Source organism: Ambystoma mexicanum, chromosome 1q (assembly GCF_040938575.1).
Source record: "Ambystoma mexicanum isolate Mex_15411 chromosome 1q, UKY_AmexF1_1, whole genome shotgun sequence".
Lineage (NCBI taxonomy): Eukaryota > Metazoa > Chordata > Amphibia > Caudata > Ambystomatidae > Ambystoma > Ambystoma mexicanum.
In genome coordinates, this window is record NC_090922.1 from 114102331 (window position 1) to 114116155 (window position 13825).

Genomic DNA, 13825 nt, shown 5'->3' on the forward strand with positions numbered 1-13825 from the left:
CTCGCTGGACATGGTAGTCCTGCGTGTCACTTTTTCTCTGTCAGATGAAAACATTGTTACTGTCCCAGCCTTGGTTGACTGTGGGGCAGCTGGATTGTTCATGGACGATGTTTGGGCGAGAAAACTGAATATTCCCCGATCTCCTAAAGCAATCGCTGTACCTGTAGAAGGCGTAGACGGAACCCCACTAATATCGGGTCCCATACGAGAACAGACTCACATTTTGAAGATGTTCATTGGATCACACAGGGAGGACGCCGTATTTGATATTATAAAAGCAGCTCACTACCCTGTCATTTTGGGCTTGCCATGGTTAAGACTACATAACCCTTACATAAATTGGACAGCCGGTTCCATTTTTTTAGGATCAGAATACTGTACCCAACACTGTCTTGCTGAAGGATCGGTCGAATTTCGTCCCCCTTCTTCGAATCCTGTTGCCCCTCAAAGGATAGTAGACTTGATTAGTCTTGTTCCTCCTGAGTACGAAGAGTTTCTGGACATTTTCTCCTCTTCCAGATTTTCTGAACTTCCGCCTCATCGTAGAGACGATTGTTGTCTTCGTCTAGACTCCTCTCAGCCACTCCCTTTTGGAAAGATGTACATCCTTTCAGAGAAGGAAAAGTCAGTCCTACGACAGTATTTAGACACCCACCTTAGAAATGGATCGATTGCGGAATCGACTTCCCCTGCAGGCGCATCGTTATTCTTCATAGCAAAGAAGGACACGGACGAGTTACGTCCCTGCATTGATTATAGGGGTCTTAACAAGATCACAATTCCCGATCGATACCCAATGCCCTTGATTCCAGACATTCTAGAAGCAGTAAAAGGGGCAACGATTTACACAAAGTTGGACCTCAGAGAGGCTTATCACCTCATCAGAATCAAGGAAGGTGACGAATGGAAGACCGCTTTTCGCACCCCCTTTGGTCATTTCGAATACCGGGTGATGCCCTTCGGACTCGCGAATGCACCTGCAGTTTTTCAAAGATTCATTGACCATATATTCTCAGACCTCCTTCTTCATACGGTAGTAGTATATCTTGACGACATTTTGGTGTTTTCCAGCAATCCTACAGAACATCACCAACACGTGTGTCAGGTATTACACCGATTACAAAGTAACCACCTCTATTGCAAACCAGAAAAATGCAGTTTCCATCAGACTACGGTCACGTACTTGGGGTTCGTTCTGTCCCCTATTGGAATTTCCATGGATCCCCGCAAGGTGATCGCTATTCTGGACTGGTCCTCTCCTAGTTCTATCAAGGAACTACAGAGATTTCTGGGATTTTCGAATTTCTATAGGAAATTTATAGCGGGATTTTCCTCAATAGTTCTGCCCCTTACAAGTTTACTCAAGAAAGGAAAGCCTTTTAACTGGACAGAAGACGCCCAGTCAGCCTTTGATACTTTGAAGACTCTTTTTACTTCCGCTCCACTCTTGCGAACCCCAGATCAGAGTTTACCGTTTATTGTAGAAACTGATGCCTCCCATTTTGCTTTGGGTGCTGTACTTAAACAAGCTTTTGCCCAAGGAACAGAATACCCTGTAGCCTTTCTGTCCAAGACTTTCTCTCCCTCTGAGATCAATTACACGGTGTTGGAGAAAGAGTTGATGGCTATAAAACGGGCCTTTCAAGAATGGAGACATCTCCTTTTGGGCTCCCAACATCCCATTGAGGTCCGCACCGACCATCAGAATCTCAAGAGTTTACAATACGCTGAAACTCGCAACAGCCGGCAAGCAAGATGGGCCCATTTTTTCTCTCCCTACAATATCACTTTCACTATCATTCCAGGTAAAATCAATCTCCAAGCAGATGCTCTATCTCGAAGAGATCCCGATTGCAAATCTGGCTTTCAGACCGAAAGACTGTTTCCTCATGCTACATTCATATCTGTTGTACAGGACTTCCTTCACTCTGTAGCAGCCCGAACTCATGTCTTAATGGACTCCATCAGACTTCAGGCGGATAAATGGGGACTAAGTCTCGAAGACGGATGTTTCTACCGGGGTCATCAGGTGTACATTCCCTCACTCGAGCTTCGAAACAAAGTAATGCACATGTGTCACGATTCTAGTGTAGCAGGTCATCGTGGAATCGCCAGCACCCAGGAGCTCATACTGAGACATTTCTGGTGGGAAACATTAAAAAGGGACGTGACTGAATACGTCTCTTCCTGTGTGATCTGTCTGCAAGTCAAAGTACTTCGCAGTAAACCATTGGGAAAGCTGGCTCAAGTCCAGATACCTACTCGTCCTTGGCAATTGATTTCTACAGATTTTATTGTAGACTTACCTAAGTCTAAAGATCAAACCACCATTATGGTAACGGTAGATTATTTCACCAAATTGGCTCATTTCCTGGCTTTGCCCTCAGTACCGACAGCTCAACAAGATGGCCAGACACTTCATAGACTCCATCTTTTCCCGGCATGGTCTTCCTGACAGTATAGTGTCGGATCGGGGTTCCCAATATATTTCCCGATATTGGCAACAAGTGTGCTCTGCCTTAGGCATAAAGAGAGCCTTAAGTTAGGGTTACCATCCTCAAACGAATGGGCAAACTGAACGTTTAAATCAGACTCTGGAAACGTATTTACGCTGTTTTGTATCAGCGGCACAGGACAACTGGAAGGATTTGTTACCTTTGGCAGAGTTTGCCTACAATAACGCTCCTCATGCTTCTATCAAAACTAGTCCCTTTCATTGTACCTATGGGTACGATCCTTCCTGCTATTCATCCTCCCTTCTCAGATCTTCGGCCTTTCCAGATGTGGACGCCCTAATGGGCGACATTCAACAGGGACATCTTTTGGCCAGAACCGCATTAATGGAAGCTCAAGAGCATGCTAAACGTTATGCTGACTTACATCGTTCACCATCTCCAGTGATTGTTCCGGGGGATTTGGTCTGGCTCTCGGCAAAGTTTCTGCCCAGACATCTGGTTCCTTCTAAATTGTCTCCAAAATATTTTGGACCTTTCACGGTATTGAGAGCAAAAGGTTCCTTGGCTTTTGAGTTACGGCTTCCACCTTCTTGGTCCAGAATCTACCCAGTTTTTCACGTTTCACAACTCAAGCTTCACGTATCGGATCGTTTTGGTCGATCTACTAAGGCCTACCCGCCTCCAGTAGCTACTACGGAGGGTCCGGAGTTTGAAGTCTCGGGCATTTGTGATTCCCGTTATCATCGCGGTCGACTGCAATATTTGATCCATTGGAAGGGTTACTCTGTGGCCGACCGTACATGGGAACCATCTTCAGCGGTCCACGCCCCCGTACTTGTTCGCCATTTTCACAGGTGTCATCCGGGCAAACCAGGGGGTGTTACCCTCGGAAGAGGGCATACTGTCACGACTTACTGGCACCGGCGTTCCCTGTGGCAACGCTGGAGATTGCGAGCACTCTCCATTTCCCCCTCTTCCAAGATGGCTCCTCATCCTTTGGGTTACGGTGCAGTGTTTTCATGTTCGCATGGCAGACGTCCTCTGACGTCATCTCGTTCTCGCAAGGATTCCGGATATGGCCCAGCAAGAGCCGAAGCTCAGTGCGTCGCTACTCTCTACAGACGCTACGTGAGTTCGCATCTAGGGAAATTATTATTCTAAACCTTATTCCTATGCTTACCTTTTCTTCCTGCTCTTTCCTACAGCCTTGCCTTTCTGCCCAGCCTTCCCGTTCCGCTGTTCACGAGTCTACAAGAAACTCCGGTAGTCTTCCCTTCCAGACACGTTAGGTACATCACCAACCATTACATTGATTCCTCTCGTACCCAGTTCCTTCTCTCATCTCTTGTTTACTTATCTAGAATCCGGACTTCGCCGAGTTTCTGTGACCAGATCCAGTAATCCTATAAACGTCCAGCGGATAAACAACCGGGTCATCTCCACATCCGTTCCAGCAGGGTTTTTTTCCCCAGGAGGGTTTCCCTGGGATCCCTCGCACAACCCTCCGTTTCCCTATTAGGGAGGAGGGAGGCGTTAGGGGCCTCAGGGGACTCTCCATTTGCCTCATTGATTGCTGCACGAGTCAGGTTAGTTTTGAAGCATTACAATCATTGAGGTTACATCACAATTTTGCTTACAAAAACCTACCAGATATGCAGTATAGTTGGTGCAATCATGCACTTTATCTCCTTCTACTGGCTCTGCTACAAATTTTGATCGATTTACTACTCTGCACCTGATAATTTTGATCGCTGGATTTGATATAATTACCTTATACCCAGATGCTCTCTGTGTGGCCACTGTGGTTTTAGGCTTTTCAAGCATGGCAAACAGGGCATGCTCGACATATATAGTTACTGTACAGCCCATTGTAATCATGGCAGACATTTCCATTGCTAAAGTTGCTGCCCCAATGCTTGTTCACATGGATAATGATCTCTAATTACTGGATCTAGGATCCCACTGTAAAATACTAGTGGTTAATGTCCATGGGTAGTTTTTTGTTTGAGGACTATGGTTTCACTACTCCATTTGTATGGGAAAATAGAAATAATTATGCACTGCAATCAGGAATCCCTAACATAGGTGCTGTGTATATTGCCATTTGTAACTAATTGAAGGCTTCTATCATTTCACTTGTCAAGGCTATGTTACTGCCATCTATCTGTGCTTCCTTGAGTCATTTTAAGAGTCATCTGACATATGTACTGTAGTCCAAGAACCATGCCCTGCAGTGATTGCAAAAGCTGCAATGGGTGAATATGGAAGCATGCAGAGACCTGGAATGGTTGTGGACTATCAAAACAAGACCAGTTTTGGTGGACCTGCTGGAAAAGGGAAGCAGGGAAAGATGCCGCAGCCACTTAATAAACCTGTTGGGGCGTTTGTTGGCAAGACACCGAAATTGGCAAAGCCTGATGCAAAAACTGATAATAAAAACAAAGAGGAAGAAGAGAAACGCAGAGTTGAAGCCAGAAGAGAGGAACAAAGAGGGCGTAGGAAGAAAAACAGTGAAAGATATGGTGATGGCTACAGGATTGCGTTCACCTGTTAATTTTCTAAATTCTGTACATTTGAAGAAAAGGACATTGAAGCTCACTTGGAAAGTACTACTCACCAGGAAACATTGGATCATATTCAGAAACAAACTAAATTTTGCAAAGTTGTCATGCAGTTCTTAAACAAGTGTATGGTGAATACGTTTAAGAAAATGGCTGACAATCAGATCATGCAAAGAGCAAACTGGCATATACGCAACTAATAAAAAGGGAGAGAGTTCTGACTACTAAACGCATCCTAAATAATTCAATAGTAAAGTCACAATATGAATTCTTTGCAAGAGTGAAAATGTGTTTGAAATTGAACAAGTGTCTGAGGAAGCAGCTGAGGAAGCATCTGAAGTAGTTGAGGAAGTTGCAGAGGTAAATGAGGCCAATGAGGAGGTCCATGAAGAAGTCAATGAAGAGGCAACTGAGCAAAACGAAGAAGAGGAAGTTGATGAAAATGATGAAGAGTCTAATGATGTTGAAGCTTCAGAACCAAATGATGGTGACCCGACGACGGCAGAAGAAAATTGAAAGCCTACTATAAAGGCCTAAAAATTGTTGCATTTCTTTCACTATTTTTGGTCTGGCTGTTTTCATAATCGCTTCAGGGGTCATTTTTCTTCCTTCTTGAGACATTAACTGACCTATATACAGGACTTCTTTCTGGCAATGTTGTAATTTCTTCATGTCTACTTTGTACCCCTTCGCTGCCTATGAACTGCATTGATTCTTTTCTGCACTGTTCTTCTGTCTCACAGCACATCAAAATGTCTGCATATTGTATCACTATATTGTCAAGGTGTACATTTCCTCTGTCCATCGGGAGCTCTCAGTTGATGATTGAGGGGGACTCACAGTACTTCTGAGAAGCCTTGTATGTTTCCACTTGGTACTGCGATAGAAAAACAAAGTCAAGTCTTGAGACTCTTTGTGAAGAAGGATTGAAAAGAATGCATTGATCACAGTGAAATATTGGGCTCTGGATGGGATAGTACACAATATTGTGGCAGGGTGTGGGACCAATGGGAACTCTGCTTCAACAATATTGTTTAGGGGGCATCAATACTGAATACATTTTCACGGCCCACTGTCGATTATTTGACTGGCTATACAGCTGTGTTACATAGGATTCTGATGGCACTAGTATCCGTTGCTGCACTAGAGAACAAATGGTATCATAAATACCTTCATCTGCTTCTCTTGACATTGGGTACTGGCTCACCCATGGCAAAATAGCTCCTGGTTTCAATTTAATTTTTACTGCCCCAACTCCTTTTAATAGGTTGACATCATATGGACAGTTACCAAATCTTCCTGGAGGAAAGACGGTATCTTTTTATCAATGACATTCTCTGCAGCACTTCTCTGCTCCTGATTTTTAGCTGGTAGGTAAGGCCTATGTTAACCACAACCTCGTCATCCAAGTAATCATCTGTAAAAAAGACTTCATCTGTCAATTCAGTCAATCTGTGTCCTGCATCAAGAACTATCACTGTCCTCCAGCTTATTCCCTCATCATCAATACCATGAAGCATCACCCTGTGCTCTCTCTACTACCTACTCTCTGCTTACAGCTCTATTGTAATCACTAGGCCTTCTTCCTCATCCATAGGTACTTCTGGTCTGAACAAAAACTCTGTTGGTAGATGTAACAGTGTGCCTCTTATCCTGGGAAGCAATTCTTGCAATATGTGTACTCCATAAAGGATACTTCTGGGTCTAATGGCACACCCCTTTGCGCTTTCTAGTCATAGAATGCTGATATAAATTCCTGTCCATTTACATAGTGAATCCCAGAAGAAGAACATAGGATATTGTCATGTTCAGTTTGCTCATCAACTCTCTCCCGAGTATGTGACTTGTGTCTTGCGGGAGTACTATAGTGGCATGGAAAGGTCATGTTCTCCTATGATGATATGTAAGTCGTCAATAAAAGAAACCGTACTTGTCGACCCAGAAAAACCTTGTGCATTCATGGAAATGCTTGACATTGGGTACTTCCCCTCCCTAACACAGGACCTGGTCTCCCAGGAAGGGAAATATTTTGTCACCTATGGTTAACAGTTCCTCTTGTGGGTCTGGTGTAACTGATATGATGGAACACATCAAGTCTTTCTGTGGGCTGGTCCATTGTGGATATAAGTTCATCCCTGTTCTGGTGAAAGGGCTCCCTCCCACCATAGTCGCACTGTCTATTTTGGGTTTAGGCATCTGAGGCTCTGCATTTACGTTCCATGATGGCATTGTATTCTGTTGTACAGGTGCTTGTCATTGCATCAGTATTTGCTGTGTCAGTATGGGGGCTTGGTGTGTTTGCATCATTTCTTGTTGCATTTGCATTGGCCTTACCTGTTGTGATACTATATGTGATCCTGGACATAATATTCAGGTGGTTCGGTGCTATAATGTGGAGGATATCCCCCTCCTCTTTGAGTCTGCCAATTCTGCTGCACCCCTCCCCTGCTTCTAAATGCTCTGGAAATGTGCCCCATTTTTCCACATGTCCAACACTGCATAGCCTGTCCTCCAAACCTAGATTGTCCCTCTGCCTCTGGGTGCGCCTCCTCTTCCTTGCGCAAAAATAATTATTTTCTCCCCTTCCTGCAAAGTTTCCTCCAGCCATTGGCTGCCTCTGCTGTGCTTCCTGTGTAATCAACCCCTCTGCTGGTTCACACTGCTCCTTCCACTGAAAACAATGATACATTTTCTGAACTAATTTTCCTTCCTCCAGCTTTCTTTCCTCGGGTTTCTTTCTGGCTTTCTCTTGTTTCAATGGACAATGGTGAACTATAGTCAACCGTATATCTGTCCATGGCTTCGGTTCCATTCCCATTGTCTTTTTGAATAGTCTCTTCACTGCCTCAGGCAGTCCCTGGCATATCACTGCTTCAGGCAGCCCCTGGCATAATATATGATAAAAAATAGATATGTTTTATCATACGGCTCTCTTGTTTCAACCACCATTCTTCTTGAATTTCTTGAATATAAGCTGATTCTTCATCATCAGGCATTTTGCGTTTCATAATCGCGCTCATGTCTGATGAATCAGCATATTGTACCTGAAGTGCTCTCCATACATTGACCCTACAATTGTTAAAAGGTGCTCCATCATGAGTGGTGTTTTGGGTCGTCACTCCAGACTAACCAGCTCATTTCCAAATGTTGTCTGCTCTCTCCACTTTTATGGCAGCAAGCAAATTCTTTATGTCACCGACCACTAACGTCATTCCCGCTGTCATTCGTTGTAGTTCATAAATTCATTTGCCTGTTCCTGATGTCAACATTGGTATCTTACAGATTAAATCATTCTTGTCCATCTGTGGCCATGGAATATATTGCGGCCGTCCTTCCCCCCCTTTTCTAGCAATGGGAATTTTGCCATTTCTAAATTCTGTCTACCCGTAGTGGGTCCCCGCGTCTTGAGTGTTACATCAGTCACATCCTGGCAAATTTCTCAACCTATTCACATAAGGTGTCTGGTGCTTTTCACAGGTTCTGGCATTCTCTCTGATCCTCCGAAACCTAACCATGTTTCCCTTCCCCTGTTCTTAAACCTGTATAAGGGGCCTGTGCACTTTCTTCCTCTACTCTTCTCCATCCTCCTCTCTTTGCTCATCAATAAGCGTTTTATCACCACTTTCATCACTTCTATCACCTTCTCAATCCTCAAAGTCTAATCTCTTCAGGGGATTGTGCTCTACAATCCACTCATCACTTCCCTCCCTTCCCGATCTGTGGAGATCCTCCTCTACTCTGGTTTACTCTACGGACACCGCTGTCCCTCCTGCTCCTATACAAAGTACCAATCCTCCTTTGCATAGCTTCTCCCTCATTATCATCTCCCCAGGTAGATACTTTGGGTATTTTATCCAGTTCCTTGTGAAGTCTTTCTAATCTCCTTCTCTTTTTTTCCTTTGCTTCCGCTCCTCCGTCTCTTTCTCTTATAGTATGTGCCCCTTAACAATCTCATTGATTTCCTTTTGCCGCCTTTTTCTGCTCTTTTCCATCTCTCGATCTATCTCTCTGTCCCTTTCTTCATCACTCTCTCTCTCTCTCTCTCTCTCTCTCTCTCTTTCTACATCCCATTGTCTCTCCTTTTCTTTTTCTTCTTCCCATCGCTTCTCCCTGTTCCTATTTTCCCTTTATTTTCTTACCCCTTTCCTTTTCCTCTTCATTTATTCTGCCAATTTCCGCCTCTTGTTCCCTTCTCTGTTCCTTGTTTCATTCCTCTCCTTCTCCCTGTCTATCTCTTGCTTCCTTTCCTTCTCCTTATCTTCTTCATACCTTCTTTCCCATTCTCTTTCTTTCTTCTTTCATTCTCGCCTCTCTTGTTCAACTTATTTTGGTCTCTTGTCTCTTCCTCTTCGTTCCGCTGTTTTTCTCTAACTTTTTTTTATTTTCCTTTATAGTCATCCACATTTTTCAAGTCTAATTTAAGCAATATTTGTCCTCCTACCACTCATTCAGGGCAATCACCATCTTTTCCCTATTGCCCTGCCTGTCTCTCTGTCTACAGTTATCCAGCCTCTGCCAATTTTGCCTGCAGCTCGCAGCGTTCATTATATTAATTGCACATGGACACTGAATTTTTTTTATTTAATTTTACTCTGTTTAAAAATTCTTTGCTGCTGTAAGTGGGAGACGCATTTGTGGGGTTTGTGTATTCTGCTGCTGCTTTTACTTCATGCATAGTCCCTGTATTTTGGGAGGCAGATTGGTGCTCTGGGGAGGAGGAAGAGCCAACGGCACTGTACCCTCGCCTTCATGTTGATTAAGCTTCCACTTTCTCGCAGGTGGCCCTTACATCTCATCCCCATACGTTTCCACAATTCTAGAATGGATAATCATTTTTCTAATGTCTTCTCTTTATATGCAGCATCCAAATATGTTGTCATGTGTTGCAGTACTGATCTCAAAAGAGTACCTTCCTGTGGCCAAGGCATAAACATATTGCCCGCTGTGCCTTTCACCCACTGCGCGTGGTATTTCCCAATTTTGTCTTCATACCGGTGTAATGCTTTAAATAAATTCATAATAGGAGTGTCTCCCATGATGGTACATCACACTTTAGACTGCCGATACTTACCAGACATCTGTTCTATTTCAACTCACTCCCTACTCTCCCCTCCTTTACACTCTCCCTCCAAATACATGTCTCTTTCTTTCCACTGCGTCTAAGTCACCTCCCAATGCATTCTTAGTTATAACAACTACTTGGTCAGGCAAAACAAATGCCGCCCACGCTCTGCGCCACACCCTTTTGGTCCAACCTCAATGTCACCTCCTCCACAATATGCACCAACATACACAAAAAGTCACTTTTCATAACTCTGAACTGCTTTACTCCCTACCGCTGGCACCAGCAATCACTAAACACATTAGTATACCACAAAATAATACATCCATCTTCTCATAAATGGATGAGGTATCATCTCATCTTATCATACCCCGGAAGGGGGTTTTCAACGTACTCTTCCGTGACCTTATCTTGGGGAATCTCACCATTAATACCTTGTGCGAGGTTTAGTGCATTGTCTTCTGCAACTTCGTTGCAGGTATTCCACTATACTCAATCTTTTACCATTTCCCAATTCCCCAATATACAAACAATTCCCTCCCCCATTTTGTCAGGCCGATGATCTATACTTACATCCATGGATCAGTCGATAACGTCTCAAATCAAACATCCCCCAATCAGACGCCCGTCTTCCACCCTACGGGCGCCCTGAGGGGATCGGGCAGGATTTTCTCCAAAGGGGCTCCTGTCGACCTTCTCAGTTCATGCATGATTTACCAGTCTCCACAGGTCTCCCTGTAGTCTTCAGGCCATTGGCGGTCCGGGTGCCTTGGCCAACCATCCTTTGCTATCATATGTAATAATGGTCTGGGGAACCCCAGCTTAAGTGGAATGGCAGATTGGGAAATCTCAGACTCAATAACGGAAATAGCCAAGGTGAATGGCAAAACTCACTTTATTAACAATCCACGTAAAGCAGCATGCAAGCAATATAGTCTTTGAGCTCTCAGCTCGTCATAGTCACAATGGTTTAAACCCCAAAAATATGTCCTCATTGATATGATATGATATGGCATTTATAATGCGCCTGTACACAAGTGTTTCTAGGCGCGACAAGACCAGGAAGGGGAAACAAAAGGGAGGACAAAACAGCGATCTTACTAGACCTTGTGTCATTCAGATCGCGCAAGAGCATGGAAGAGGGGAGGGGAGAAGTGCTGAGGGTAGGGGGAGGATGGAGAAGTGCCAGACAAAGGAGAAAAAACAAGAGTGCAGCCAACGGGTGGCAAGTACGGTTATTCATAAGTGCAGCCACTGAGTGGCAAATAAGTGCAAGAGAGGGGACTGTAGGGTTATAGATACAGACCACAAGTGCAGTGGAAAGGAAACAAGAGGCAGTGCAGGATTGCAGCAGGACAAGCAGGGATATGGGCCCAAATTCAGAGGGTGACCAGGTGACCAGTGCATGGAACAGGCAGGTGATCAGCAAGGGAGAGGAAGAGAGAAGGCAGAAGCAAAAAGAAAGGTCTTGAGTTGCTGCCAGGACCGGAGATGGTTCTTCTGAAGTTTCAGAGAGGCAGGGATGCTGTTCCAGAGGGAGGACCCAGCTGAAGAAAGAGTTCTGCCCCAAACTCTTTGCTTGGAAAAGCAACTTACCCTCAGAGAGTTGGAGGTGGAAGAGCGGAGAGCTCGAGAAGGCAGATATTTAGGAAGACATAGTTGGCGGTAGTGTGGAAAGCCTTGTGGAAAATGCAAAGGGTCTTGAACTTGATACTTGCTGCCACTGGGAGCCAGTGAAGGGATTTCAGGGTTGGAGAGATACGATCCCTGAGCTTGAGCCCAAGGACAAGTCTTGCAGTCCTGTTCTGGATGAGTTGTAGAGGACGGAGAGTAGAGGCAAGAAGATTTATAAAGAGCTGTTGCTGTACTCCAGCCTAGAGAGAATCAGAGCTCTGGAGACAGGGAGCTTCTGGGGGAAAGTGAGGAAGGGAACAATACCTCTGAGGAGGTGCAGCTGGTAGTTTGACTTCTTAGAGATGTTGGAGATGTGAGGAGAGAAGGAAAGTGTGGAGTCGAAGATGACCCTGAGGTTCTTAGCCTCACGGGTAGGAGAAGGAAGAGGGTCCAGGATAGGCAGCCAGAGAGTGAAAGGAAAGGAGGGAGCTGGTGTTCCGATGAGGAGGATCACAGTTTTACTGGCATTAAGGCAGTGATCATTGGTGGTACACCACTACTGAATTGCAGAAAGCCAGTCAGGAATGAGAGAAGGAGTAGAGGCAGTGAGGGGAGCGTGAAGGAGAGCTGAGTGTCATCTGCATAGCACTGGAAGTTGGAGCAGAGGGCGGCTATGTGGTGGACAAGAAGTGCCAGGTATTTGTGGAAAAGCCAGGGAGAAAGATTAGACCCTTAGGGAATACCATTGGTAGAGACAGATAGAGACGACGAAGGACCCCAGTTGGACCTGGGAGGGCCGATCAGTGAAAAAGAAGGTCAGCCAGGCCAGGGCCTGAACAGTGATACCCAGGTTATCACAGAGTCGATTGAGCAGGATGGCATGGTTGATAGTATTGAAAGCAGAGGAAAGATTGAGGAGAATGAGGACAGAAGGAAGGTTAGAATCGAGGTTTGAAAGCAGGTCTTCACATATGTTCAGGCGAGCAGTTTCCATGCTTCTGGTCGCTCTGAAGCCAGACTGATGGTCATGGAGACAACCATCAGATTCAGTGTGAAGGTTAAGCGGGGAGATGGCCAGCTCTTCCAGGAGTTTGCCCAGGAAAGAAGTAATGGAGATTGGGCCATAGTTGGCCAGACTGGTGGGATGAGCAAAAGGTTTCTTAAGAAGGGGGTGCACAAGGGAGAGCTTCAGAGGGGAGGGGAAGTTTCCAGTGGTGAAAGAGTGATTGCAGAAATCAGCCAAGGCTGGAGCCAGTGTGTCAATGTGGTCCTTGATGGTTTTGGAAGAACAGGGAAGAACCTGTTTTGAGTAGACTTTCATTGGTCAGACTTGTCTAGAAATGTCATCAGTGGTGAACAAGGGAAAGGAGGAGAAGGGAGGAGGAGAGGTGGCCATAGGAGGGCCAGGAAAGGAGGAGGAGGAAGGAGAGGAGGAGAGGATGGACAGGATGTCCTGGGTTTTAGTGATGAAATGAGAAGCCAGGGCCATGCAGAGGGCATGGGAGGGGACAGGAGAAGTAGAGACTGCAGCATGATTGGCCAGCCTCTTGAAGATTGAGTTGTTAGATGCCGCAGAGACATGGGCTTGGATGTGCGCTCTCTTCTTAGCAAGGACCGAGAGTCTGTATTGTCTTTGGAGAAGACGATAGGACAGTTTGTCAGAGGGTGTACCTGTTGCCATCCACTTCCTCTCAGCCACCCTACACTTGCGTTTAAGGGTGACAAGGTCTGTGTCAGACCAAGAGTTGCACTTTGATTTGGGCTTTAGGTGGATCCTCCTGACAGGGGCAAGTACATCAAGAGTGTCGAAGATAGAGCAGTGAAGGTTAGAAAGGGCTGTGTCAAGGTGTGAGTCAGCTACAGGTGTAGAAGGAGGAGAGAAAGTGGCGGCGAAGGCCTCAACTGACACACGCTCGTTGGCTCGGATGACCGAGAAGGTGCGTGGCAGTGCTGGAGTAAGCTTAGCCTGAGGGATAGAGAGAGGAGAGGAAAGAAGAAAGTGATCACTCAAGGAGAGAGGAGTGTTGGGAGGGTTAGAGAGGAGGAGGTCTGAGCAGATCAGAACATCCAAGATGTGCACTGCACAGTGAGTCGGGGCAGAGGGGTGAATAGAGAGAGAGAGTCGAAGAGGT

At 45.4% G+C, this 13825-nt stretch overlaps 1 pseudogene; it reads left to right on the forward strand.

The window, feature by feature from the left end:
- Positions 1 to 4707: 4707 nt before the first annotated feature.
- On the forward strand, positions 4708 to 5533 carry LOC138553355 (DBIRD complex subunit ZNF326 pseudogene; annotated as a pseudogene).
- The last annotated feature ends 8292 nt before the right edge of the window (positions 5534 to 13825 follow it).